Source organism: Schistocerca cancellata, chromosome 1 (genome assembly GCF_023864275.1).
Source record: "Schistocerca cancellata isolate TAMUIC-IGC-003103 chromosome 1, iqSchCanc2.1, whole genome shotgun sequence".
NCBI classification, from domain to species: Eukaryota; Metazoa; Arthropoda; class Insecta; order Orthoptera; family Acrididae; genus Schistocerca; species Schistocerca cancellata.
Genome location: NC_064626.1, coordinates 1,124,319,258 through 1,124,345,186, shown reverse-complemented (window position 1 = coordinate 1,124,345,186; position 25,929 = coordinate 1,124,319,258). Strand labels below are relative to the sequence as shown.

Genomic DNA, 25,929 nt, shown 5'->3' with positions numbered 1-25,929 from the left:
CCCTCGAAATGTGCAGCATGCCAGGGATGCAGGCTGCGGAGAACACTATTATGCTATGGCAGACATTCTCCTGCACTTGCAAGGGATCTGTAGCAGTAATCAAAGACACGCTGAGAGCTGCGAAACGTGTGTATCTTATCAAGCTCGATGTGTTCCCTGACAGCAATATAATTATCATTGTTTGGGAGCCAAAAGCGTGCATCAGTGGTTTGATTAGCACTATAGTAAACTCACATTGATGTCTCAGCGACCAAATGTGCCTGATGTAAATCCTATTGTGCCCACTACGTTGCTGTTGGGCGCTGTCTCTGTGTATGCAAGTCAGCAGCAGATTGTTTATGCGAATTACATGACCTGAGCATATATACCTAATGCCACGTACCTACAAAAACCTACCAACAAACTCTCAGATCCCTGATACGCAAAATTACTGATGTATTTCGTTCCAAAAATGAACAAATAAGCTATTAAGCAGGTGGTCATTATGTTCTGGCTTATCAGTGTACATGCTTCCATTGTCTAGCCACGTGATTGCAGGAAGACTAATCTTCTTCCGTCACTGTAAACCCACCCTGAGGAGATTCGCTTTGAGCACATATATACATAATTTCAAAAACTCTATTACAGCCGATTGTACACAGTATTGATGGAATAATCTAACAGACATTCAGTGAAAGCAGTGATTTTCCACCACCTCAGAAGGTAAAGATGAACACTGTGATCATATTTCACATCATGGTAGAGGAAGGGCAAAATAAGATACACAAATATTTCTGTTAATGTCATCATATGAAAGTGGACGTCATGTATTCGAGAGATATGTAAGTAGTAACACATAAAATTCAGTGAATTTGTTAGCAGACGCGCTGACATCTGGAATCATATGCTATATGGTTTTCTGGTGATCGGTAAAATGAAGGAACTGTGGAGAACGATACAAACGAAATTTCCTGGAGATGCTGCTTAAAACATTGTATTCTACTACTTAACTATATCAGTATACTGTAGACTATGGACAAATTGGCACAGATAGCATGCACTCTTCTGAGGGTGTGAAGGTTACGCATCTATATGCTGACACAAAAATTGAGGGAATTAACGCTAAAATGATACAGCTGGGAGGTCTTGCAAATGTGGTTACTAGAAATAATTAATTGTAGGAGTGGCTGGACATTAAAATCCAACAGTGTGAACTACATGTCAATGAGAAGGTTCAAGAAAATGGTTCAAATGGCTCTGAGCACTATGGGACTTAACATCTGTGGTCATCAGTCCCCTAGAATTTAGAACTACTTAAACCTAACTGACCGAAGGACATCACACACATCCATGCCCAAGGCAGGATTCAAACCTGTGACCGTAGTAGTCACGCGGTTCCAGACTGAAGCACCTGGAACTGCACGGCCGCACCGGCCGGCGAAGGTTCAAGAGGTCATAACAAAACTAATTGATATATATGTCGGTATGTCAATACAACAGCTAAGGCATTTGACTATCATCACCACCACAAGTCTCAGAGATATATATATATATATATAAAGTTGTACACTATCTCAGAAATGGTTTTGTATATGATATGTCGATGGCAAAGCATAAAGTTATCAAAGCGCAAAAGGCTATTGAGGGGAAATTACGGCTGCTAAAATTATCACAGCTGCAACGAGAACAGTCTCTCTAGAAGTTTCTAAACCAGTAACTGAAATTCTGAATAGACTCTCATGAACTACAGATGGAGGCAGAAGAGCAGGAGGTGGTGAAGAATAATAATAAGCAGAAGGAGAACACTATTACAAACTACATTAACAAACGTTAGAATAGAGTTAGGCACCATATATGGGTCAGCAAGTATGAGCCACATACGCTAGGGTCCCATCCTATGTGTTCATCCAAGGCTGAAGTATACATTTGGAATACAAAATATGGGAGGGTACCAGGTTTATCAAAGCTAAAGTCCTGACAACAACCTACCTAAAGAGAAGCAAGCATATGCTGAAATATTATGTATGAGTAATGCATACAGGAAAGACAAAGAACATAAATGATAAATAAAAGACCCTATAAATAAGAAATTTAAAAATTGTTCTGGGTAACGACAAGTGCCGGCTTGAAGGTCAAGAACGAAATCACAGAGAAGGCTGTGAGACATCAGCCAATAGTACGCTAGCTAGGACCGCACAACGACATGAGTGGCCTCTATTCAAAGAGAATACAAGCGGCACTCCTGTCAGCATTGACCGGACTGTAGAAGACGTGCACTTGTAGAGACAGACTAGAAGAGAGGCACTAGAAGAGCCGTGACATGTGGTCGATATGAACTTGTGTGATTAACTTGCATGGACATTGTATATAGCGAAGGGCATTGATTATTTGCATGTCGTCAACTGCTTGCGACACCTCGTTGTAAATACAAGGTTATGTGTTGTCAATTCAATTACTGTAATAATCTCCATTAATATGGTTTGCTTGTATGTTGTCTAGCTATCCGAGAAAACAGCATCCTAGGCACCCTATAAGATACAAGTTGGCAGAATTCCACATTGGCGACGAGTTATCAGAAGAATCCAGTACCTGGCGGCTATCGAATATCCTTTTTTTTTTTTCTTTTTGCTGGCGCCTTGATTTTCTATTCTCTTTCGTTTGCAGGGGCGTTTACTTGCTATGGAAGTCTCTTTTACTGACCAGTATTTTCAGGTGAGCATTGCAGACATTTTCATTGCTTTTGTACTTATTTTTCTTGCTTGCCTTTTCTCTTTCTTGCATTTGCCTCTTCCGAGTGCCCACTCGGCCTATCCCACTCACTGCTCAGGCACCACAGCTGCAAGCATTAGATGTAACACAGTTAATGTAGAAGTTTCAGTTCCAGATGGTGCAAATCTCTATGCCGGAAAACACGGTGCAGTAGCTACTGGCCCACGCTTCACGCCCAACGGACCAAGCACCACCTACAGCAGGGGCGGGCAAACGTTGCACGCGGCTCGTGAGCGCACAGCGCTGCACGTGTGCTGCTCGCGTGCAGGCGTCGAATTGGGCAGTGGCGACAGCCAGCAGGTTGTGGCAGTGTAGTACAAGGCTAAGTCGCGGACGTTGATGCGAAGCGACCACTATGTAGTGAACGTTGTATTTCAAGTACCAGAAAATGCAGAGTGAATCAAGGAAACGGAGACGTGGATATCTGCTATCTTTTAAAAAGTAATGGGAGAATCACTTTTTCTTTGTGCAAAGACGTGAAAATTCGAAATCTTTAGTATGTGACAGTATTCTCGCTGGTCAGCGGAAGTTTAGTATTGAAGGCCATTATAATAAATTTCACAAGGACGAGTACAATTTATTGTCGGATTCTGAGCGGATGGGGAAATTGACTGAGCTTAAGAAGAGCGACCTGACAATATTAGATGCATCTGTCCTAGTTGCCGTTGTCACGAGAGATCTGCGACTTTCTCTCATCATGTCTCTCATCTAACTGATTTAACATTTTATGGAGCACTGTTTTCAGTTTTTCAGGACGACAACAATAATAGCCCAGCGGTACGTGCAAGCTATAAAATTGCGCTTAATATAGCTAGAAAACCATTTGCTGAATTAATAAGCCTCGGTTAAGAGCAAACATAAGTGATGAAAATTTACGTAACTGTTTGCGTTTGTCTGTATGCAGAAATTTTGTTCCAGATATTAAACGTATTGTAAACTCCACCTGTGATAATTAAATAAAACGTATCGTAGTTAATAGGTACTCTTTGAAACCATGATTTATTTCAAGCACTCCTACTAACCTTATTCCATCATTCAATAAAGCAAGCTAGGAAAACAAAACGCAGTGGACAGAAGGTATGGTGGGGAGGGGAGGTAAGCGGGTGGCCAGCTTGCCCCTGTGTGCATGCAGAACACCTGTTAACTGCACGCGTGCAAGTGCACCGCACACGTGCAGGACTCCTGCCCGCCCCTGACCTACAACAACTACTGCTATATTGCCTTTTCGACAGTTTCATGGACAAAAAGAAGAGTGGCTCGAGCGCTTGTACCAATTCGAGGGACACACACACACACACACACACACACACACACACACACACACACACACACACACACCAAAAACAGTTTTGCATCACCCTGGTTCCTAAAACTCCTGAGGATAGACGTTGACAGTGGATATTGTATCACAGGCACAGTCCCTTTGACAGATAACCGCCGCCCCAACGGTAATGGCAGGACGTCGACTGCCGTGGGGGCAGCCACCGCAAGGGAAAGAAAAGGCAAAAGGGTAACATACATCGTGCACGCGCAGCTGCGGCAGAACTGGGCCTCGCAGTAACAGGGGATACCAACATCGAGCTGCACCTTTCAGTACCAGTGCCTGATGAGGCCGTGCCAAATCACGGACAGCAGAGGGCTCAAGGCAATGCACTGCGTTGCTGCACCAGACTCCTTTCATGCGTGACACGGTATCCTCTGCCGGCCGCTGGTGGCCAAGTGGTTCTGGCGATACAGTCTGGAATTGCGCGACCGCTACGGTCGCAGGTTCGAATCCTGCCTCGGGCATGGATGTGTGTGTTGTCCTTAGGTTAGTTAGGTTTAAGTAGTTCTAAGTTCTAGGGGACTTATGACCTCAGCAGTTGAGTCCCATAGTGCTCAGAGCCATTTTTTGAACATGGTATCCTCCTTCACGATACCCGCTATTAACATAACCTGCCCTTGCATGACCTGTCACAGTCAACAAGACATCTGATACTGCTCTTACTAACCCACATAACTATTGCAGAGGTTTTTCTCCCTTGGCCGTTGCTTTGTCACTTTTTTCCCTCTGCCCTTCAAGCCGCTACACTTTGTTTGACTTCCAACGCAATCTATCTCCAGTTGAGCATGTATTAATGGTTTACCTTAACCAGACGTACGCAAACATCACAGTACCCACATCCTGAGACACCTCACTTTAGTGAAAACTAACCCTAATGCAAAGATGGCAGTAGATCTTTGGTGTTCGCCATCATGCTGGTGTGGTCATGGAGGGGCTCCACCTCTCAGTATCACGTACACAAGGTACAAAGGGAGAGTGCACTGGTGGGGTTGTCATTTGTAATCAGGCCGTTTATGTGAAAATATTTCCGATGTGATTGTGACCACACGACATCAATAAACAGACTTCGAATGCGGAATGGTAGGTGGAGCTAGACGCATGGATCATTCCATTTCGGAACTCTTTAGGGAATTCAGTATTCCGTGATCCACAGCATCAAGAGTGTTCTGGTATCTTAAAATTAAGTAATTATGTCGCACCACAGACAACAGGGTTGGTGACGGCTTCACTTAACGACCAAAAAGCGGATTTTGCATAAAGTTGTCAATACTAATAGACAAGCAACACTACGTGAAATAACTGCAAAAATCAATGTGCGACGTACGACGAGCGTATCTGTATCTTTGCAGTAAAATTTGGCGTTAATGGACAAAGGCAGCAGATTGGCCAGTTCGAGTGCCATGGTAAGGTTGTAGAGTGGTGCAGGCACACGAAGCAATTGACCCAGGTTGTCAAAAAGGCACTGTGCAAGTTATTGCTTCATGCCATCTTCGTCACACTCGAGCCCTACCATCAGCTCTTACCACCTTAAATTGGGACTCATATGACCAGCCCAGGGTTTTCCAGTTGTCTAGGGCCCAACCAATATTGTCAGTAGCCCAAGAGAGGCGCGGAAGATGATGGCGTGGTGTTAAAAAAGGGCATTCGAGTTGGTCGTCTGCTGCCATAGCTCACTAACGCTAAATTTTGCTGAACTATCTTAAAGTATATGTTTGTCGTATGTCCTAAATTGATTTCTGCATTTATTTCATGCAGTGGTATTGTTTGTTAGCACTGACAACTCTTCGCGATAACCACTTCTTGGTCGTTAAGTGAAGGCCGTCAGCCAATGCATTCGCAGTGGTTAGAGGTAAGGCCTGTAATTTGGTATTCCTGGCACACTCTTGACCTGGTGGATATTGTGGTCTTGAATCAAGTCAGGAACCTTCCCACATGAAACACCTGAGTACAAATGACAGCTCCGCCAATGCACTGTCCTTTTATACCTCATGTATGCAAGACTACCGCCTTCCGTATATGTGCATGTCGCTATCCCATGACCTCACCTCAGTGCATGTGTTGTGGCTGATTCTGGATGGCCAAGCGGATAACAGACTGATGCAGAAGATCCTAGACTTACTGAGAGACAACAGCCTGTAGGTAGAGATGGGCAGTTGGTGATACTTCAGGTGCCTGGTGACGCTGCAATGATTACCATCCGAGTCTTATGGATCTTAATGGTATTAAAGGGGTCTGTGCCTCTAGGTGATTTTGGGACTCCTGAAATCCTTCATGGCAGTGAGTATGGCTGCCTGGAGGCATCGACTCCATATCCCAATGGCAGACATATGTTTCCGGCCAATGTTGTAGAACAACATACTGCAGTCTTGGTATGCAACTCTACTGCCACTGTAAAATTCTGATTTGTTTTAGTAGACGTTTCTCAGCCATAATGCGATCATTTCACATGAACTAAGTTACCCACAGTAGATACATGGGGACAAGTGAAAAAAAAAAATTAAACGGTCTTCAACTAGTTGCTTACATTGGTCTGATGTTATTACTAAAAGTTTGCGTCACATGACGAGTGTACTGAAAATTTTTGTGGATGAATACAGAGGTCGCTCTGTTTTCATAGCTAGAATGACACTACAAATGTTCTAAAATATATCAAGGGTTATTCAGTGTTACGACCATGAGACAAGACTACAAAGACGTGAACAAGATAAGTTTGTAGAGGAATCTTTGAGAAAATGGGTAGAGATATCACCTAAGTTATACAATTCCAGTATGTTTGATACAGTAGATGAGCACTTGCTACACTCAGGGGAAAACGCTATTTCTGCAAGTATGTCCCAAATAAGCCACCAAAGTATAGCATCAGGTTACTGGTAGTTTCTGACAATGAAGAAAGTTATTTATGGACTACTGAGCCATATACCGACAAAAGACCGGGTAGTGACCATGAAAAAAACCAAGGATTTAGGGCTGTAACTGACTTGTCTTATGGCTTGAAAGGGCATAACATTAAGTGTGAAAAATTTTCACCTCCTGCAAACTCGAACAAATGTGATAAGAGAAGTATCACAGTGATTTGCAATGTTTGCTTTTGTTCTACAGTATTAATTTGTTGCAGCAACCGGTTTTCAGCTAACAAAGCCGTTATGAGACATGTACGGAAACATCATAGGTGTATTCATTAGTTGGCGTTCCCACAGAGGAGTCACTACCTGCTACCAGGTGGAAACATGTCGCTGTAAGTAGTCAAAATACGAAATGTTTCCTATTTTGAGGTCAGTACGCTGTTTGTCTCTTGGTGACAAGCATTTATTTGTTTTATGTAGTGACAGTTGGAGTAAGGGTTGATCTTTTCTGAATGAAATTCAATGGCTTTGGAGAAGGAAGACCGTGCTCTACTGGTCAAGTTGTTTTATCAGAAAGGTAGCAGTGGCAGCGCTGCATTGTGGGAATATCGCTGACAGAAACAGCTGCAAAGAGGCCCCATGTTCACCAAGATGCTAAACAATGTGATTAAGAAACTTCCTGGTAGATTAAAACTGTGTGCCGGACCGCGACTCGAACTCGGAAAGGTCCCGAGTTTGGGTCTTGGTCCGGCACACAGTTTTTAATCTGCCAGGAAGTTTCATATCATCGCACACTCCGCTGCAGAGTGAAAATCTCATTCTGGAATGTGATTAAGGAATTTTAAGAAACTGGTGAATTTGGTGGTGTAGTAGGGAAGGGGGGGGGGGGGGGGGGGGGGGGGGGAAGAGAGAGAGAGAGAGGGGGGGGGGGGGGGGGGGAAGCCCATTCCCACAGCAGTTGACGATGAAGTTGCAGCAGATATAGCCATCTATGCAGCACATGCCTCAAATTCTGCTGTCAGTACTCGAGCTATGTCATGGTATTTGGGTCTCCACTAGTCAATAGTTCCAAAGATTTTGCTACGAATTTTACACTTGTATCCCTACAATATTCAGAATGCAGACTAAGTCCAGCCCCAAGATCGACTATAAAGCTGGAATTTCGCTCTCCATTTTCGGGCACACTAGCATATGTCAATTCAACGCACCACTCAAACTGAGCATCTCGGATTTCTTTCAAGTTTGGTGCATCCAACAATCCATATAAGAGATGGAAAACTACCGATTTGCAGAGGTATGTGACAATTTTGATGGAGGTTACAGATCTGCAAAGTTTGAGAATACTGTGAAATTTACATGAGTCACTCTCAAACTAAGTGACTATAAGTCTGGATCTAATCCACATACAGTAGTAAAACTTACCAACCTTAGACCTTGGATATCCCAAAGCACAGCGAATTATATATATATATATATATATATATATATATAGAGGGAAACATGTGATGATGTTGTGACTTACCAAACGAAAGTGCTGGCAGGTCGATAGACACACAAACATACACGCAAAATTCAAGCTTTCGCAATCAACGGTTGCTTCGTCAGGAAAGAGTATTTCCTGACAAAGCGAAAGCTTGAATTTTGCGTGTATGTTTGTGTGTCTATCGACCTGCCAGCACTTTCGTTTGTTAAGTCACATCATCTTTATTTTTTAAATGTGCATATACACTCCTGGAAATGGAAAAAAGAACACATTGACACTGGTGTGTCAGACCCACCATACTTGCTCCGGACACTGCGAGAGGGCTGTACAAGCAATGATCACACGCACGGCACAGCAGACACACCAGGAACCGCGGTGTTGGCCGTCGAATGGCGCTAGCAGCGCAGCATTTGTGCACCGCCGCCGTCAGTGTCAGCCAGTTTGCCGTGGCATACGGAGCTCCATCGCAGTCTTTAACACTGGTAGCATGCCGCGACAGCGTGGACGTGAACCGTATGTGCAGTTGACGGACTTCGAGCGAGGGCGTATAGTGGGCATGCGGGAGGCCGGGTGGACGTACCGCCAAATTGCTCAACACGTGGGGCGTGAGGTCTCCACAGCACATCGATGTTGTCGCCAGTGGTCGGCGGAAGGTGCACGTGCCGTCGACCTGGGACCGGACCGCAGCGACGCACGGATGCACGCCAAGACCGTAGGATCCTACGCAGTGCCGTAGGGGACCGCACCGCCACTTCCCAGCAAATTAGGGACACTGTTGCTCCTGGGGTATCGGTGAGGACCATTCGCAACCGTCTCCATGAAGCTGGGCTACGGTCCCGCACACCGTTAGGCCGTCTTCCGCTCACGCCCCAACATCGTGCAGCCCGCCTCCAGTGGTGTCGCGACAGGCGTGAATGGAGGGACGAATGGAGACGTGTCGTCTTCAGCGATGAGAGTCGCTTCTGCCTTGGTGCCAATGATGGTCGTATGCGTGTTTGGCACCGTGCAGGTGAGCGCCACAATCAGGACTGCATACGACTGAGGCACACAGGGCCAACACCCGGCATCATGGTGTGGGGAGCGATCTCCTACACTGGCCGTACACCACTGGTGATCGTCGAGGGGACACTGAATAGTGCACGGTACATCCAAACCGTCATCGAACCCATCGTTCAACCATTCCTAGACCGGCAAGGGAACTTGCTGTTCCAACAGGACAATGCACGTCTGCATGTATCCCGTGCCACCCAACGTGCTCTAGAAGGTGTAAGTCAACTACCCTGGCCAGCAAGATCTCCGGATCTGTCCCCCATTGAGCATGTTTGGGACTGGATGAAGCGTCGTCTCACGCGGTCTGCACGTCCAGCATGAACGCTGGTCCAACTGAGGCGCCAGGTGGAAATGGCATGGCAAGCCGTTCCACAGGACTACATCCAGCATCTCTACGATCGTCTCCATGGGAGAATAGCAGCCTGCATTGCTGTGAAAGGTGGATATACACTGTACTAGTGCCGACATTGTGCATGCTCTGTTGCCTGTGTCTATGTGCCTGTGGCTCTGTCAATGTGATCATGTGATGTATCTGACCCCAGGAATGTGTCAATAAAGTTTCCCCTTCCTGGGACAATGAATTCACGGTGTTCTTATTTCAATTTCCAGGAGCGTGTGTGTGTGTGTGTGTGTGTGTGTGTGTCTATATATATATATATATATTTCTAAAAAGAAAGATGATGAGACTTACCAAACAAAAGCGCTGGCAGGTCGATAGACACACAAACATACACACAAAATTCTAGCTTTCGCAACCAACGGTTGCCTCGTCAGGAAAGAGGGAAGGAGAGGGAAAGACAAAAGGATTTGGGTTTTAAGGGAGAGGGTAAGGAGTCATTCCAATCCCGGGAGCGGAAAGACTTACCTTAGGGGGAAAAAAGGACAGGTATACACTTGCACACACACACATATCCATCCGCATATACACAGACACAAGCAGACATTTGTAAAGGCAAAGAGTTTATATATATATATATATATATATATATATATATATATTGAATTGCCGAATTGCCCTAATATGCTACTATAAATGTGTTAAATATCAAAATGCCACACCAAAGTCATCACTGCCAAAAATTTACTTCATCTACATCATTACAGTAACAAAATGCTGTAAGCATCTGTGTATTCAGCTTTCATCCCAGAACAGAAAATAATATCGGTTACAATTACACTGATAAATCGGTGAAAACTTCTTGCTGTGAACAACCATCCAGCTTGTTTCATGGCTGTGGCTTGCTTATTCAACCTGCGCTGTAAATGTGCAGCATACTATTTGGTAGGAGCTTGTGAAAAATTGATTTCAGGTGAAAATTGTACTGTTGCATTCCATTTAAAGAAGGTCATGAAATAGTACAGAAGAATTTGAGGAATGTTCAGGAGCTGACAGTGAAAAGTGTCCTAATGTATTGCTGGGTGGAAAAATTTGCAGGATATGTAGAATGCAAATATCACAAAACCATACAACACCCAGCGTGTTGCCTCAGCTATGCTAGGTTTTTCCAGAAAAAATGTTAAGTGTAAATGAAATATAAGGGTTGACTGAAAAGTAATACCTCCCCCTGCGCAACTTTTCTACAGTTTGCAGCATCGGTATGCTGCAGGTACTGGCTTGTTCTGTAGCCTCAGTAGAAGGTGTCACCCCAAAGGAGATTCATCATAAAATTAAACCAGTTCATGGTGATTGTGTTGATGTGAGTACTGTGTGTCGTTGGACGAGTAAGTTTAAAGATGTTGAGGCAGGAACATGTGACCTGCGTGACAAGGAGTTGGATGACCCGTGACAGCAACCACCAAGTTACACAAGCAAAATGTTGACAGACTGATTCAGGACGATCGTCTTATCGCTCAGAGAGAAATTGCAAGCACAATCGGCATTTCACCAGAACATGATGGTGATATTATTGCTTTGCTTGTCTATTAGAAGATCTGTGCACGATGGGTACCCCAGATGCTGACTCCTGAAATGAAAGTGCACAGACTTGAAATTTGCCAGGAACTCCTCTCACGTAACGAGAATGAATTTGACGCCTTTCTCCATTCAATTGTGACAGGAGACAAAACGTGGGTACACCATTACGACCCGGAGACGAAACGTCAGTCTATGGAATATCAACACAAAGACTCCCCCAAAAACAGAAATTTGAAAGCGTTGCCCTCAGCTGGAAATATCATGGCTTCAGTGTTCTGGGACACAGATGTTGTTATCCGTGTTGATTTCCTTGATCATTGAACAACAGTAAATTCAGAGCATTACATCACAACGCTGTAAACTCTGAAACGATGGCTAATAACGGTCTGAAATGAAAAGGGAAATGTTTTCCTGCAGCATGACAATACCAAACCACATACTCCACATGCCACCACAGCAGAAATTCAGAGACTGAATTCACCGCAGAAATTCAGAGACTGAATTCACCACCTTATGGCATCCTCCACACAGTCCAGATTTAGTACTGTCTGACTTCCATCTGTTACCGATAATGGAAGACAAGCTGCAGCGACATCATTATGCTTCTCAGGAAGATGTTGAGAGAACTGTGAGACTGTGGTTGTGGAAAGAGCGTCGACTTCTTCCATGACTACGAAGTCTTTCACGACGGAGCCCTTCCATAAAAAGTCCTTGGTTTACTTGCCGCATCAAATTTGGATAAAATCCCAAGCTTTCGATGACTACCTCTGTCATCTTCATCGGTGCAACGACCAGCAAGATTGGCAGAGTCCTGAGTCGGCATGGAATCAGAACAGTCTAGCGGCCGCCCAGGAAGATTAAGGAAATGCTGCGACCCGTGTAAGATAATCTTGGCCTGAGAGTACCGGAAATTTACAGCATTCCTTGTGAGTGTGGGAAAAATTACGTGGGCCAGTCTATAAGAACTGTTGCCGATCACTGTGTGGAACATCAGCGTCACCTGAAATACAGGTACCTAGAAAAATCAGCAGCGGTTGAGCACAGTTTGTTAAATAAACATAAGATTTTATTCGATGAGACAAGACTACTTGCTCACACTTAAAACTATTGGGACTCTGTCATCAGGGAAGCAGTTGAAATTAGACTCTGTGAAAATAATTTCAACAGAGACTACGGTTATGCACTCAGCAATTCATGGAAGCGCGCAATTGATAAAGAAAGAGCGCAGAGGGAGACTTCTTACATTCCTCGCAGTTCTCCTCCTGTTGCGATGGATGGCGCAGCAAGCAACGCTGGATAAAGCTCGCAAAAAAATCTATGGATATAGAGGCCGCCACCTCAGTACGCGCCAGTTTCACCGTGACGTCATCCAGCCAATGAGAAGCCGTCCACTGCTTATAAAAGCGGAAGCCTCACCGGACCACGACAGTCAGTTTTAGCCCTGACGAAGATGACAGAGGTAGTCATCGAAAGCTTGGGATTTTATCCAAATTTGATGCGGCAAGTAAACTGAGAACTTTTTATGCAAGGACTTCTTCCATGATGGCTGCAGAAAAATTGTTCATCGTTGGCAGAAATTTATCCAGTTGGCTGGTGATTATGGGCAAAAGTGAATATTGGTAATTAAAGATCACATTCTAAAGATTATTTCTGCGTTTGGTTTATTAAAATATTCCCATCCAAACCCAATTAACGAAGGTGGAGGAAGAAATGGAGATAGAGAAATAGTAGCCCAGCTGGAGTATGAATTTCGTGCACGGAAGGTGTGTGTGATAAAATACAAATTTTCACAGTACTTCCACTTCAAATTACACTACACGAAGAGCAAAACAGCTATTAGAAGAACATGGTATATTAGTGACACCAAATCCAAAACCAAGTAAGACATGTTGTAAAAAAGCTGTTCAACATGTACATGATTTTTATTGTGATGGCAATGTTAGCCATGAGATCTCATCAATAAAAGATTTTGTTCTGCGAGAAAAAATGGAATTAGAACACAAAGCAGAAGCACCTAGGTTTGCATAATCTTAAAGACAGATGTAGGGCAAAATGGATTCTTGTACCTAAACATGTATATGTCTAAATTTATTACAGATAGAATAGTATAAATTGAGACTATTATCTAGCACATAATGCTTGATACCGTGTGCAGTTTTTGTTTGAAAATGCAGATCGACATACATTTTATAAGAATTTGAATTTTTAATGTACCTTTTCGTATAAACTAGTCAAACAACAAGACTGGAATCCAACAGTTTATATTTGCATAAGAGGCAAATAAAACGTGTGGAACAGATTTTTGTTTAATATCACAGTCGATATAAAATTAATTTTTCAGCTTTGAGTTACACAGAACTGTTCTATTTTTCTCAAGTTTTAAAAGAGGACATTTCTCAGAGGGAAGATAATGAACTATTGCTGCACATGATTATGCAGTGATTAATCTTAAGAACTATGCCAAATTTCAGGATGTTAGATTTTATATTTTCTGAGAAAAGACACATTATCAGTAAAAAAGTTGGTTTACTGCAAATAGCATTTAAAGTCTTTATTTCAGTTTTTGACAATATTGCTATACCTCTAGTGACTAATGCTGTCCATATCCATAATCTTTATTCTCTTCTTCATCTTCCTAGAGTAATCCCTTCCCCTGCCATCTTTGCCTAGCCAACGTTTGCATTTTTTCTTCTGCTGCCTGGGCTTTGTCCAGTCATGCTTCATGGATGCTTCTCAGTATCTTCAGTGTGAATGCACCTGAATGGAAGCCTAGTCTCTGTTGGCACTTAATCCTACCTAAATTTCCACTACTGAACACTGGACAGGTACTGGCAGAAGTAAAGCTGTGAGTACCGGTCGTGAGTCGTGCTTCGGTAGCTCAGTTGGTAGAGCACTTGCCCGCGAAAGGCAAAGGTCCCGAGTTCGAGTCTCGGTCGGGCACACAGTTTTAATCTGCCAGGAAGTTTCATTTCAGCGCACACTCCGCTGCAGAGTGAAAATCTCATTCTGGAAACATCCCCCAGGCTGTGGCTAAGCCATGTCTCCGCAATATCCTTTCTTTCAGGAGTGCTAGTTCTGCATGGTTCGCAGGAGAGCTTCTGTAAAGTTTGGAAGGTAGGAGACGAGGTACTGGCAGAAGTAAAGCTGTGAGTACCGGTCGTGAGTCGTGCTTCGGTAGCTCAGTTGGTAGAGCACTTGCCCGCGAAAGGCAAAGGTCCCGAGTTCGAGTCTCGGTCGGGCACACAGTTTTAATCTGCCAGGAAGTTTCATTTCAGCGCACACTCCGCTGCAGAGTGAAAATCTCATTCTGGAAACATCCCCCAGGCTGTGGCTAAGCCATGTCTCCGCAATATCCTTTCTTTCAGGAGTGCTAGTTCTGCATGGTTCGCAGGAGAGCTTCTGTAAAGTTTGGAAGGTAGGAGACGAGGTACTGGCAGAAGTAAAGCTGTGAGTACCGGTCGTGAGTCGTGCTTCGGTAGCTCAGTTGGTAGAGCACTTGCCCGCGAAAGGCAAAGGTCCCGAGTTCGAGTCTCGGTCGGGCACACAGTTTTAATCTGCCAGGAAGTTTCATTTCAGCGCACACTCCGCTGCAGAGTGAAAATCTCATTCTGGAAACATCCCCCAGGCTGTGGCTAAGCCATGTCTCCGCAATATCCTTTCTTTCAGGAGTGCTAGTTCTGCATGGTTCGCAGGAGAGCTTCTGTAAAGTTTGGAAGGTAGGAGACGAGGTACTGGCAGAAGTAAAGCTGTGAGTACCGGTCGTGAGTCGTGCTTCGGTAGCTCAGTTGGTAGAGCACTTGCCCGCGAAAGGCAAAGGTCCCGAGTTCGAGTCTCGGTCGGGCACACAGTTTTAATCTGCCAGGAAGTTTCATTTCAGCGCACACTCCGCTGCAGAGTGAAAATCTCATTCTGGAAACATCCCCCAGGCTGTGGCTAAGCCATGTCTCCGCAATATCCTTTCTTTCAGGAGTGCTAGTTCTGCATGGTTCGCAGGAGAGCTTCTGTAAAGTTTGGAAGGTAGGAGACGAGGTACTGGCAGAAGTAAAGCTGTGAGTACCGGTCGTGAGTCGTGCTTCGGTAGCTCAGTTGGTAGAGCACTTGCCCGCGAAAGGCAAAGGTCCCGAGTTCGAGTCTCGGTCGGGCACACAGTTTTAATCTGCCAGGAAGTTTCATTTCAGTGCACACTCCGCTGCAGAGTGAAAATCTCATTCTGGAAACATCCCCCAGGCTGTGGCTAAGCCATGTCTCCGCAATATCCTTTCTTTCAGGAGTGCTAGTTCTGCATGGTTCGCAGGAGAGCTTCTGTAAAGTTTGGAAGGTAGGAGACGAGGTACTGGCAGAAGTAAAGCTGTGAGTACCGGTCGTGAGTCGTGCTTCGGTAGCTCAGTTGGTAGAGCACTTGCCCGCGAAAGGCAAAGGTCCCGAGTTCGAGTCTCGGTCGGGCACACAGTTTTAATCTGCCAGGAAGTTTCATTTCAGCGCACACTCCGCTGCAGAGTGAAAATCTCATTCTGGAAACATCCCCCAGGCTGTGGCTAAGCCATGTCTCCGCAATATCCTTTCTTTCAGGAGTGCTAGTTCTGCATGGTTCGCAGGAGAGCTTCTGTAAAGTTTGGAAGGTAGGAGACGAGGTACTGGCAGAAGTAAAGCTGTGAGTACCGGTCGTGAGTCGTGCTTCGGCAGCTCAGTTGGTAGAGCACTTGCCCGCGAAAGGCAAAGGTCCCGAGTTCGAGTCTCGGTCGGGCACACAGTTTTAATCTGCCAGGAAGTTTCATTTCAGCGCACACTCCGCTGCAGAGTGAAAATCTCATTCTGGAAACATCCCCCAGGCTGTGGCTAAGCCATGTCTCCGCAATATCCTTTCTTTCATGAGTGCTAGTTCTGCATGGTTCGCAGGAGAGCTTCTGTAAAGTTTGGAAGGTAGGAGACGAGGTACTGGCAGAAGTAAAGCTGTGAGTACCGGTCGTGAGTCGTGCTTCGGTAGCTCAGTTGGTAGAGCACTTGCCCGCGAAAGGCAAAGGTCCCGAGTTCGAGTCTCGGTCGGGCACACAGTTTTAATCTGCCAGGAAGTTTCATTTCAGCGCACACTCCGCTGCAGAGTGAAAATCTCATTCTGGAAACATCCCCCAGGCTGTGGCCAAGCCATGTCTCCGCAATATCCTTTCTTTCAGGAGTGCTAGTTCTGCATGGTTCGCAGGAGAGCTTCTGTAAAGTTTGGAAGGTAGGAGACGAGGTACTGGCAGAAGTAAAGCTGTGAGTACCGGTCGTGAGTCGTGCTTCGGTAGCTCAGTTGGTAGAGCACTTGCCCGCGAAAGGCAAAGGTCCCGAGTTCGAGTCTCGGTCGGGCACACAGTTTTAATCTGCCAGGAAGTTTCATTTCAGCGCACACTCCGCTGCAGAGTGAAAATCTCATTCTGGAAACATCCCCCAGGCTGTGGCTAAGCCATGTCTCCGCAATATCCTTTCTTTCAGGAGTGCTAGTTCTGCATGGTTCGCAGGAGAGCTTCTGTAAAGTTTGGAAGGTAGGAGACGAGGTACTGGCAGAAGTAAAGCTGTGAGTACCGGTCGTGAGTCGTGCTTCGGTAGCTCAGTTGGTAGAGCACTTGCCCGCGAAAGGCAAAGGTCCCGAGTTCGAGTCTCGGTCGGGCACACAGTTTTAATCTGCCAGGAAGTTTCATTTCAGCGCACACTCCGCTGCAGAGTGAAAATCTCATTCTGGAAACATCCCCCAGGCTGTGGCTAAGCCATGTCTCCGCAATATCCTTTCTTTCAGGAGTGCTAGTTCTGCATGGTTCGCAGGAGAGCTTCTGTAAAGTTTGGAAGGTAGGAGACGAGGTACTGGCAGAAGTAAAGCTGTGAGTACCGGTCGTGAGTCGTGCTTCGGTAGCTCAGTTGGTAGAGCACTTGCCCGCGAAAGGCAAAGGTCCCGAGTTCGAGTCTCGGTCGGGCACACAGTTTTAATCTGCCAGGAAGTTTCATTTCAGCGCACACTCCGCTGCAGAGTGAAAATCTCATTCTGGAAACATCCCCCAGGCTGTGGCTAAGCCATGTCTCCGCAATATCCTTTCTTTCAGGAGTGCTAGTTCTGCATGGTTCGCAGGAGAGCTTCTGTAAAGTTTGGAAGGTAGGAGACGAGGTACTGGCAGAAGTAAAGCTGTGAGTACCGGTCGTGAGTCGTGCTTCGGTAGCTCAGTTGGTAGAGCACTTGCCCGCGAAAGGCAAAGGTCCCGAGTTCGAGTCTCGGTCGGGCACACAGTTTTAATCTGCCAGGAAGTTTCATTTCAGCGCACACTCCGCTGCAGAGTGAAAATCTCATTCTGGAAACATCCCCCAGGCTGTGGCTAAGCCATGTCTCCGCAATATCCTTTCTTTCAGGAGTGCTAGTTCTGCATGGTTCGCAGGAAAGCTTCTGTAAAGTTTGGAAGGTAGGAGACGAGGTACTGGCAGAAGTAAAGCTGTGAGTACCGGTCGTGAGTCGTGCTTCGGTAGCTCAGTTGGTAGAGCACTTGCCCGCGAAAGGCAAAGGTCCCGAGTTCGAGTCTCGGTCGGGCACACAGTTTTAATCTGCCAGGAAGTTTCATTTCAGCGCACACTCCGCTGCAGAGTGAAAATCTCATTCTGGAAACATCCCCCAGGCTGTGGCTAAGCCATGTCTCCGCAATATCCTTTCTTTCAGGAGTGCTAGTTCTGCATGGTTCGCAGGAGAGCTTCTGTAAAGTTTGGAAGGTAGGAGACGAGGTACTGGCAGAAGTAAAGCTGTGAGTACCGGTCGTGAGTCGTGCTTCGGTAGCTCAGTTGGTAGAGCACTTGCCCGCGAAAGGCAAAGGTCCCGAGTTCGAATCTCGGTCGGGCACACAGTTTTAATCTGCCAGGAAGTTTCATTTCAGCGCACACTCCGCTGCAGAGTGAAAATCTCATTCTGGAAAAATCCCCCAGGCTGTGGCTAAGCCATGTCTCCGCAATATCCTTTCTTTCAGGAGTGCTAGTTCTGCATGGTTCGCAGGAGAGCTTCTGTAAAGTTTGGAAGGTAGGAGACGAGGTACTGGCAGAAGTAAAGCTGTGAGTACCGGTCGTGAGTCGTGCTTTGGTAGCTCAGTTGGTAGAGCACTTGCCCGCGAAAGGCAAAGGTCCCGAGTTCGAGTCTCGGTCGGGCACACAGTTTTAATCTGCCAGGAAGTTTCAACTGACAAACCATGTTTGTGGGTGTATGGCATTCCACTGGCTTCTGCCTGAAGATATTTGCATCACGATATGTCACAAAGGGAATTTCTAGGATTATCATCTGTGGAAATTTTGTGAAAGAATATTGACCATATGGCTTCCTGCATTTTGGTCACACAATGTAAGTTACCTGTGATAGCTATTCCATAATATATTTGTAAAATGTGAATTTCCTTGTCTGTCAGTCTGTTAACACCTCTCTGTGAGTTTCCATCTAATTTCTTGGCTTTCAATTCTTTCTTCAATCTGAGAAGTATAACTCCCATTCACTTTTGAACATGCCCCACACATTCCACTTTTTCCATTTTAGTTTGTGAGACACAAGGATTGCTCTCTAAAACAGTCTTAAAGACACTGACTCTCCATCACCTAGATACATCACATATGTAACACCATATTGTTCAACTGACCTTTAGAATATTTGTTTCATCCCACCTGCTTCTATCACACCACTTGACCCCTCGCAATTCCTGGTGCCCACTTACTTGTGTTCTGAGACTTTATCACTGCAATGTTGTCCTTCCTTCGTCACACTGATAAAAATATTTGCTCATTGCTTGAGATCTAAGATTTCCCCTGTATCCACACAAAAATATGATGTATGGCCCCACTTCATCACAAGAGACGCAAAGATCTGTCTTCACTACACAGTGTCCTTCTTCCCCTTCACTGTTTATATCTACAGCTTTCTCAACAGCTGCTTTAATGTTCTCCTTGCACTCAACTTCAAGAGCACTGAGGAGTGTTCTTTTGTAATCACTGAATCCAGTAACTGATGCAGGCACGTCCATCATGCCACAAAACAAATTTTCGCCTTCTCTGCCTGCACCTAAGCATCTCAAGGCGTAACAAAATGTTGTATTCACCTCATACATCTTCTCATGGAGAGCCGAAGTCTTGAAATGAACATCTTGTTTACAAACTTTACACAAAGTATGTATATTGCCTACAATGACAATTCTTTCACTGTCATCATAAAGTCTAAGGCCCTTTGATCCACAATTACTACATGAACATGAAACATTAATCATATAGGCAAGTATTTCTAATTCAGTTAACTAAAATCCACTAGAAAAGCCATGGTTTAGATTGTACGCAGCATCACCAGTTCCTTCACAAATTTTCTTCTTCGATGAACTCAGTGACTTAGCCGAAACTTGTTCTTTACACTTAGGAGCAGCATCTGTAACATTGTTATTTGAATATCCTGCACCTTTTACTAGTGAAATTCAACATTTCCTCACTTTTTTGAATATGCGTTTCGACCTATTTCCAGCAAAACAGGTTGATATATGCAAAACTAAAAACTGAAATAAGTTTGAAGCATGTACTGTGCAGAAGAACCACGTTGAAATCAAAGGAAGTCTAGACTCATCTGCAGTTCCTTTTGGTAGTGTGAACGAAAAATTTATGCACAAAAAGTTACTAGCATAGAGAAGGTGTGGATCACAGCACAGAAAGTAAGGGCGTAGCATGCACAGACACCCAAATAACCTTTTCTAAAAGATATTTCTAGTCAGAATTCGATTATGAAACTCTGCATGTTATTCTTAAAGAATCAATATAATAAACTGTGCAGTTACAAAACTTTGAATTTTTTCGCAATTTTGCCCTATATCAGCCTTTAAAAAATTATATGCACATTTCAAAGCTATATACCCAGATGTAAATATTGAATGCTCAAACCTTTCTGAGTTGTGGTCAAAACACTGTCTTCGTGCCAATGCGAGTGAAACCAATGCTGTTTGTTTGTGTGTCTCACACTATACTATGTTTTATGGTGTAAATCGAACGAACTAAAGCCCGTGTCACCTAGGACGCATAGGGGCGGACTAGACAGGAAGGGTGGGGGTGGGGGGGGTGGGGGTGGGTGGGGGGGGGATGAGAACTGCACATGCGCAACTGCATTGCTGCGGACAAGAGTCAGGCTCGGTTGTCTATGGTGCATTGTATTATACGGTCAAATCTATGAGGGAAAAATTAATATTGAAACCAATTTCGATCATTTATCATGACATAAATATTAATTCACGTCTTGACGACGTTGCATGCACTGCTCCACAGACTTACTCTGCATGACGTCGGGGGGCGAGAACAGCTGACACAGCTTTGTGAAGACGTGAAGTACACTTTTTCTCAAAATGATTATTGTCTAACAATAAGGTCATTGGAACTGCTTGCAATAATTACTGTTTATTGCAAATTGAGCTGCATTATGAGTAAAAATTTAATACACAACAAAATTAACTTCAACTACAAACTGAAATCTTTATATCTGCTTGGCAACTGCTTTTTTTTTTTAAAAAAAATGTGTAAGGCGTGTTTGGACGTGTTTGACTATAGTTAAGTGTAATCGTTCTGCATAGGAAAGCATTAGTCGTAATGACAGACGTCTACATTTGGAAATATCGGTCTTCTCATTAATTTATCCAATAGCATATTCTCGCGTGCTATTAAAGCTTACAGTATGGTGGGAAAGGGTTAACATCTGCTTGGGTAATATTTTGATCGTTATAATCTGCATAACTAAAAGGACACAAAGTCCAAATCAAAAGGGCTAGGAACTTCTCATTATTATGTATACATCCCATATGTTAACAAACACATTTTTTAAACCACGAGTCTTTCAAGCTAAGAAATATTATTACTTTCTTCCAAAGTCTATATCGTAATACCATCGTCACTTCTATTTGAGTCTGTTTCTGAACAATATGAATGAAAATTTACAATGATACGTTGAAGGCTTATATCCATCATTACTTCCCTGTCAAATTCTTCTTTCTGAAGCTTTTCAGTATACCGCAGGGACAGTGCTCATGATGCAGGCGGAATGTTGTCTATTGCCTCATTGTCTGTTTTCTCACGCACAAGAGATTCACTATTGTTACCTCGAATGTTTTGTTTTTTTTCTCTCACACAGACTTAAAACCCTTTGCCCCAATTAATTCTGAGGGGCTACGCTGACAGTGACAGGGGGTACACGCAAAACTGTGACCCCATTCACGTGCAAGGAAGTCAAGTTTGACGTTCTGTCATGTGACTTGTATAAATTAACGAGCTTCAGGAGATCGGCGTAAGTCTGATTTATATGGTGTTTAATATTTCTGTTTTTAAGTCGATGAAAAATATCCGTATTTCTGGTGCTTCTACCTGATGTTTCACGTATAACTGGCAATGGCCGACTTCGAAGGTAGGTATCACAATAGTTATGAATCACGTCACGAAAACGACAGCATTCATTTCCGTATGGCAATCATGGCTGATTTTCTTACACGTAAATACAAGTTTATTCTCAGAAACATAACCAGAAGATGAGTTGGAATGCTCAATAATTATTCGAGAACCTATTCCTATGAGAACTTTAATACTGACAGTACCATCACTCATTTTCCAGCAGATCTTCCAATGATTCTAATTGGCCCATTTTTCATCAAGGTAATACACTGCTGAACTACCTCCTTCTCTTGTATCGTGAATCTTTATATTAGATATAGTTCGTGCTGAGCCTATGTCGCTTCTTTGAACTAAAAACTGTCTTCTTGACGTATCTGAAACCAACGTCTTTTAAAATTCTTTACATTGATGAAGCCGCATAACTGTAAGATGTTTTACTGATGTCGGGCATTCATCATTCACATTAAGCACTTTAAAACATCGTTGTTAAAACCATCCATTTGTGTTACACGTTCCTTGGTTCTTACAGTTCAGACACTTTCGTTTAGAATTCTCTTCCACTTCTCTTGCCGACACCACATTGTTCTTAAGTCCGTTCTTGTGCCTTAAATTGTAAACAGTAGGAGACCTGCTTTAATTCACGTTTGAAAAAGGTATAAATAAGGTAAATAATCCGCCTGCCTGCTTGTAAAGCACTTCACATTTATTGCTGTCACATGACTGTTTTTTAATCGCACTTAAACATTTACAAATGGTTCAAATGGCCCTGAGCACTGTGGGACTTAACTGCTGAGGTCATCAGTCCCCTAGAACTTAGAACTTCTTAAACCTAACTAGCCTAAGGACATCACACACATCCATGCCCAAGGCTGGGTTCGACCCTGCTACCGTAGCAGTCGTGCAGTTCCAAACTGTAGCGCCTAGAACTGCTCGGCCACTCGGCCGGCTAAACATTTACAGATACACATTCACAGCTATACTGCCACAAGAAAAAACAGGAAAAAAATTGACAGTTGAATGAATAATTCGGCTGCCGCAGAGTACGGCACACAGTGCAGCAAGTAGGAGCGAGATTCTCGCTCTCTAGCTATAACTCACTGCTAGCCACCCGGAAAGAGAGTGAATATTATTGGCTGAAAGTGGCTAGTGGAGGGGGATGCATAAAACTGGTGAAAATTTGGCCGCCTTCTTACATGACGCGAACTTCAATAAAGTGTAAAGAAGACACTTTACCATCATGTAAGCACTGTGTAGTGTTTGTTATGTGCAATTCTGCACTTCCAGCATGTTTCTTAGGTGCATATCCCTACTGTGCATGTTTGTCAAGACCGATTGCATTGACGAAATTACAAACAAGTGTTGGTTAACTACAGATAGGGTAGTTCTAGAGATATAACAAATTCTAGAGATCATTTCATTGAGGTGTTTGCATCGAGTTTACAACAACTCCTTCTACACTCATGTATCATACAGTATCACCTCACAGATCTTTAAAAATCACTAAAGAAGATCTCAGAGTAAATGAATATCTTGTTTGTGATTACTGTGTTACCACTGAGGATGAAGTACAGGGATTTCTCTGGAATAGCTCACGGATTACAATTCACCCGTTTATAACTTACAAATAACTTACAACATCAACACAAATACTGATCAAATACTCGTGTGACATACTGGATGACAATTATAGAACTATATGAAATAAAATCGTCATAACTTCTGAATAGTTTGCGTTAGGATGTTCAACCTGCATTCTTGGTTGCAGGGTATGTTGGGAATTACTGATCGCAAGGGCACACGGCTTATTCTTGTCGGCCATTTGCACGTGCAAATGTCACGGTACAGCGTGCCTGAGTGTATAGCACTTGTGAAAGGCTACTATGCGAGCAATAACAGCCCAACTGCGGATCAAACGAAGTTTGCAGCCATGTGTAAGCGGAAGACAACCTGTCCAAGAGTGATAACAATCAAGAATTTGATTCACAAATTTTAGAGAATGGGTAGATTCGTAATGACAGTGTGTCCATGTCAGTCATTTAAAAAGGTAAGATCGCCTGAAAACATCGATAAGAAACGCACTGTGTTTCAGATCAGCCCCAGGAAATCTATCAGACAATCTGCACAACAGGTGGGAATCAACAGGGTGACACTATGACAAAGTGTTCTTGAACACATGCATCTCTACCCATGCAAAATTTAAACCCATCAGCCATTAAGCCCCAGGGCTATGGAACATCAGTTATGTTTCTCTAACACTATCGTCCACAAAATTGATGAACAGGGGTAGCATGTCATTATGGCTTGGTTTAAGGACAAAGTGCACTTTCATTTGGATGGGTTCGTCAATAAACAAAATTGGCGCATTTCGCGATCGAGAAATCTCTTCACCCTCAGTGTGTGACTGCGTGGTGTCCAATGTTCGGTCACGGAATAATCGGTGTGATACTCCTTGATGGCTTGGTGACAATCGAATTGTACACGAAGGTTTCAGAAGATAATTTTATCCCCATTATCCATAGTGCCCCTGATTTCGATAAAATGTGGTTGACGCAAGACGGAGCTCGTTCCCATCGAAGCAAAAGAGAGTGTCTTGTCCTGGAAGAGGACTTAGGGAATCGCATTCTGGCTCTGGGGTACATAGAGGTTACTGGCGTAGGTCTTGATTGGCCGCCATATTCTCTGGATCAGCACAATGATACTCCTTTTTGTGCAGCTTAATAATATATACAGCAATAACACCAAAACCATTGCTGAGCTGAAGATAGACATGCAAGAGGTCATCGACAGCATCGATGTTCCAACACTTCCGTGGGTCATGCAGAATTCCGCTATTCATCTGTGCCACACAGTCACCAATGACGGCAAGCATATCAAACATGCCATATCCTAAATCCGAATATCTGTAGGGACACGTAGGTCCTGAATGAAGTGTGTGTCCACTGTAGTTTGTAACTGATTTATGTGATTTTCATATACTTCAATAACTGTCACCTTTTATGTGCAACTATGTGATTGAGTTCAGTATGATACAGTGTGTGTGTATTCTTTAAACAGACAAGGCTCGTGTTATTTTGCATGGTGCTGTGAACGTACAGAACTGTTGTACATGAGGTCCAACTGTGCCATATGTTGTGCAAGGCAGGAACATCCAATGCCTTTACAATTTCATACATTTTTAAAATATCACTTTCCAGCTTCGTAGCACATTTACCACTTTCGAGATGAAAATGCTGCCCTATACAAAAACGGAAATAATTTCATGAATCTGTGCCACCATCAGGAAGGTTTCGAATGGCATTATTTTGGAACAGAACTACTGTTGTAGTGTAAGGAAAATATTTCTTTGTGTATCTACGACTACATATTGATTCACATCTTTACTACGACATCGCCAAGGCTGAATAACGTTTCAAGAATACAAGTACGATTCCACGTACCCATAAGCTTCATTGTGTAATACCTACTGACAAAGGTACAGTAAAAACAAACACATATTCTACTTTTATAGAGAGCAGAGAGGAATCAGTGGCTGCTCTTTGGAAAGAAATGCTGTTAACAGACAGCCTATATGTATGGTTGCATACTTCTTACAAATTTATGAAGAAACGGATGAAGTATAGGCCAGGTTCTTGCATCTACATGGACCATCTCCATCATTTGAGTTTCCTGCCACACCAAAAACTTGTGTTATCAGAAGATGTGGCATTCTTAGAAGACTACAACTAGTGACATCTACTAGAAGAACATGATCTTCCCCTGCATCAGTCCGGTGAACATTAGAGATTTAATTGGAGATTCGTAAAAACCTGATGTAACCACTTTCATTGCCTTTTCATTGAAGCCACACTATAAATGAATCATAATACCGCAACAGTAATATAAACATTCTTTTTATATAACATTACTTATGAACTGTATTTTTTAATAATTTGTGTTTCACATTTATGTGCTACCTCCTGCATTTTGATAGGATATTGATGTTGACAAAATAAATTTTTGGGCATGATGTCTTTGATGTGCCATCTTCATAAGATTTTTTACTGTGTTCAAAATACTATATCGATACAGTAGAATATCTTTTCTTAAGAAAAATGAAAGTGGAGTGTTTTGAGATATTCAAGGTCAAAAGTCAAGGGCAGTTACCTTGATTATGAAAATTCTTAGAAACCTT

At 43.7% G+C, this 25,929-nt stretch overlaps 1 protein-coding gene and 1 non-coding gene across 4 annotated transcripts in view; one reads left to right on the top strand and one right to left on the bottom strand.

Annotated features, from left to right (window-relative positions):
- LOC126092467 (caspase-6-like) overlaps positions 1–25,929 on the bottom strand; it is a 231,855-nt gene that overhangs the window by 13,038 nt on the left and 192,888 nt on the right. The gene's annotated exons all lie outside the window — the stretch shown is intronic.
- Trnas-cga (transfer RNA serine (anticodon CGA)) lies at positions 18,143–18,217 on the top strand. The gene has a single exon. It is a non-coding gene; the product is annotated as a tRNA-Ser (tRNA).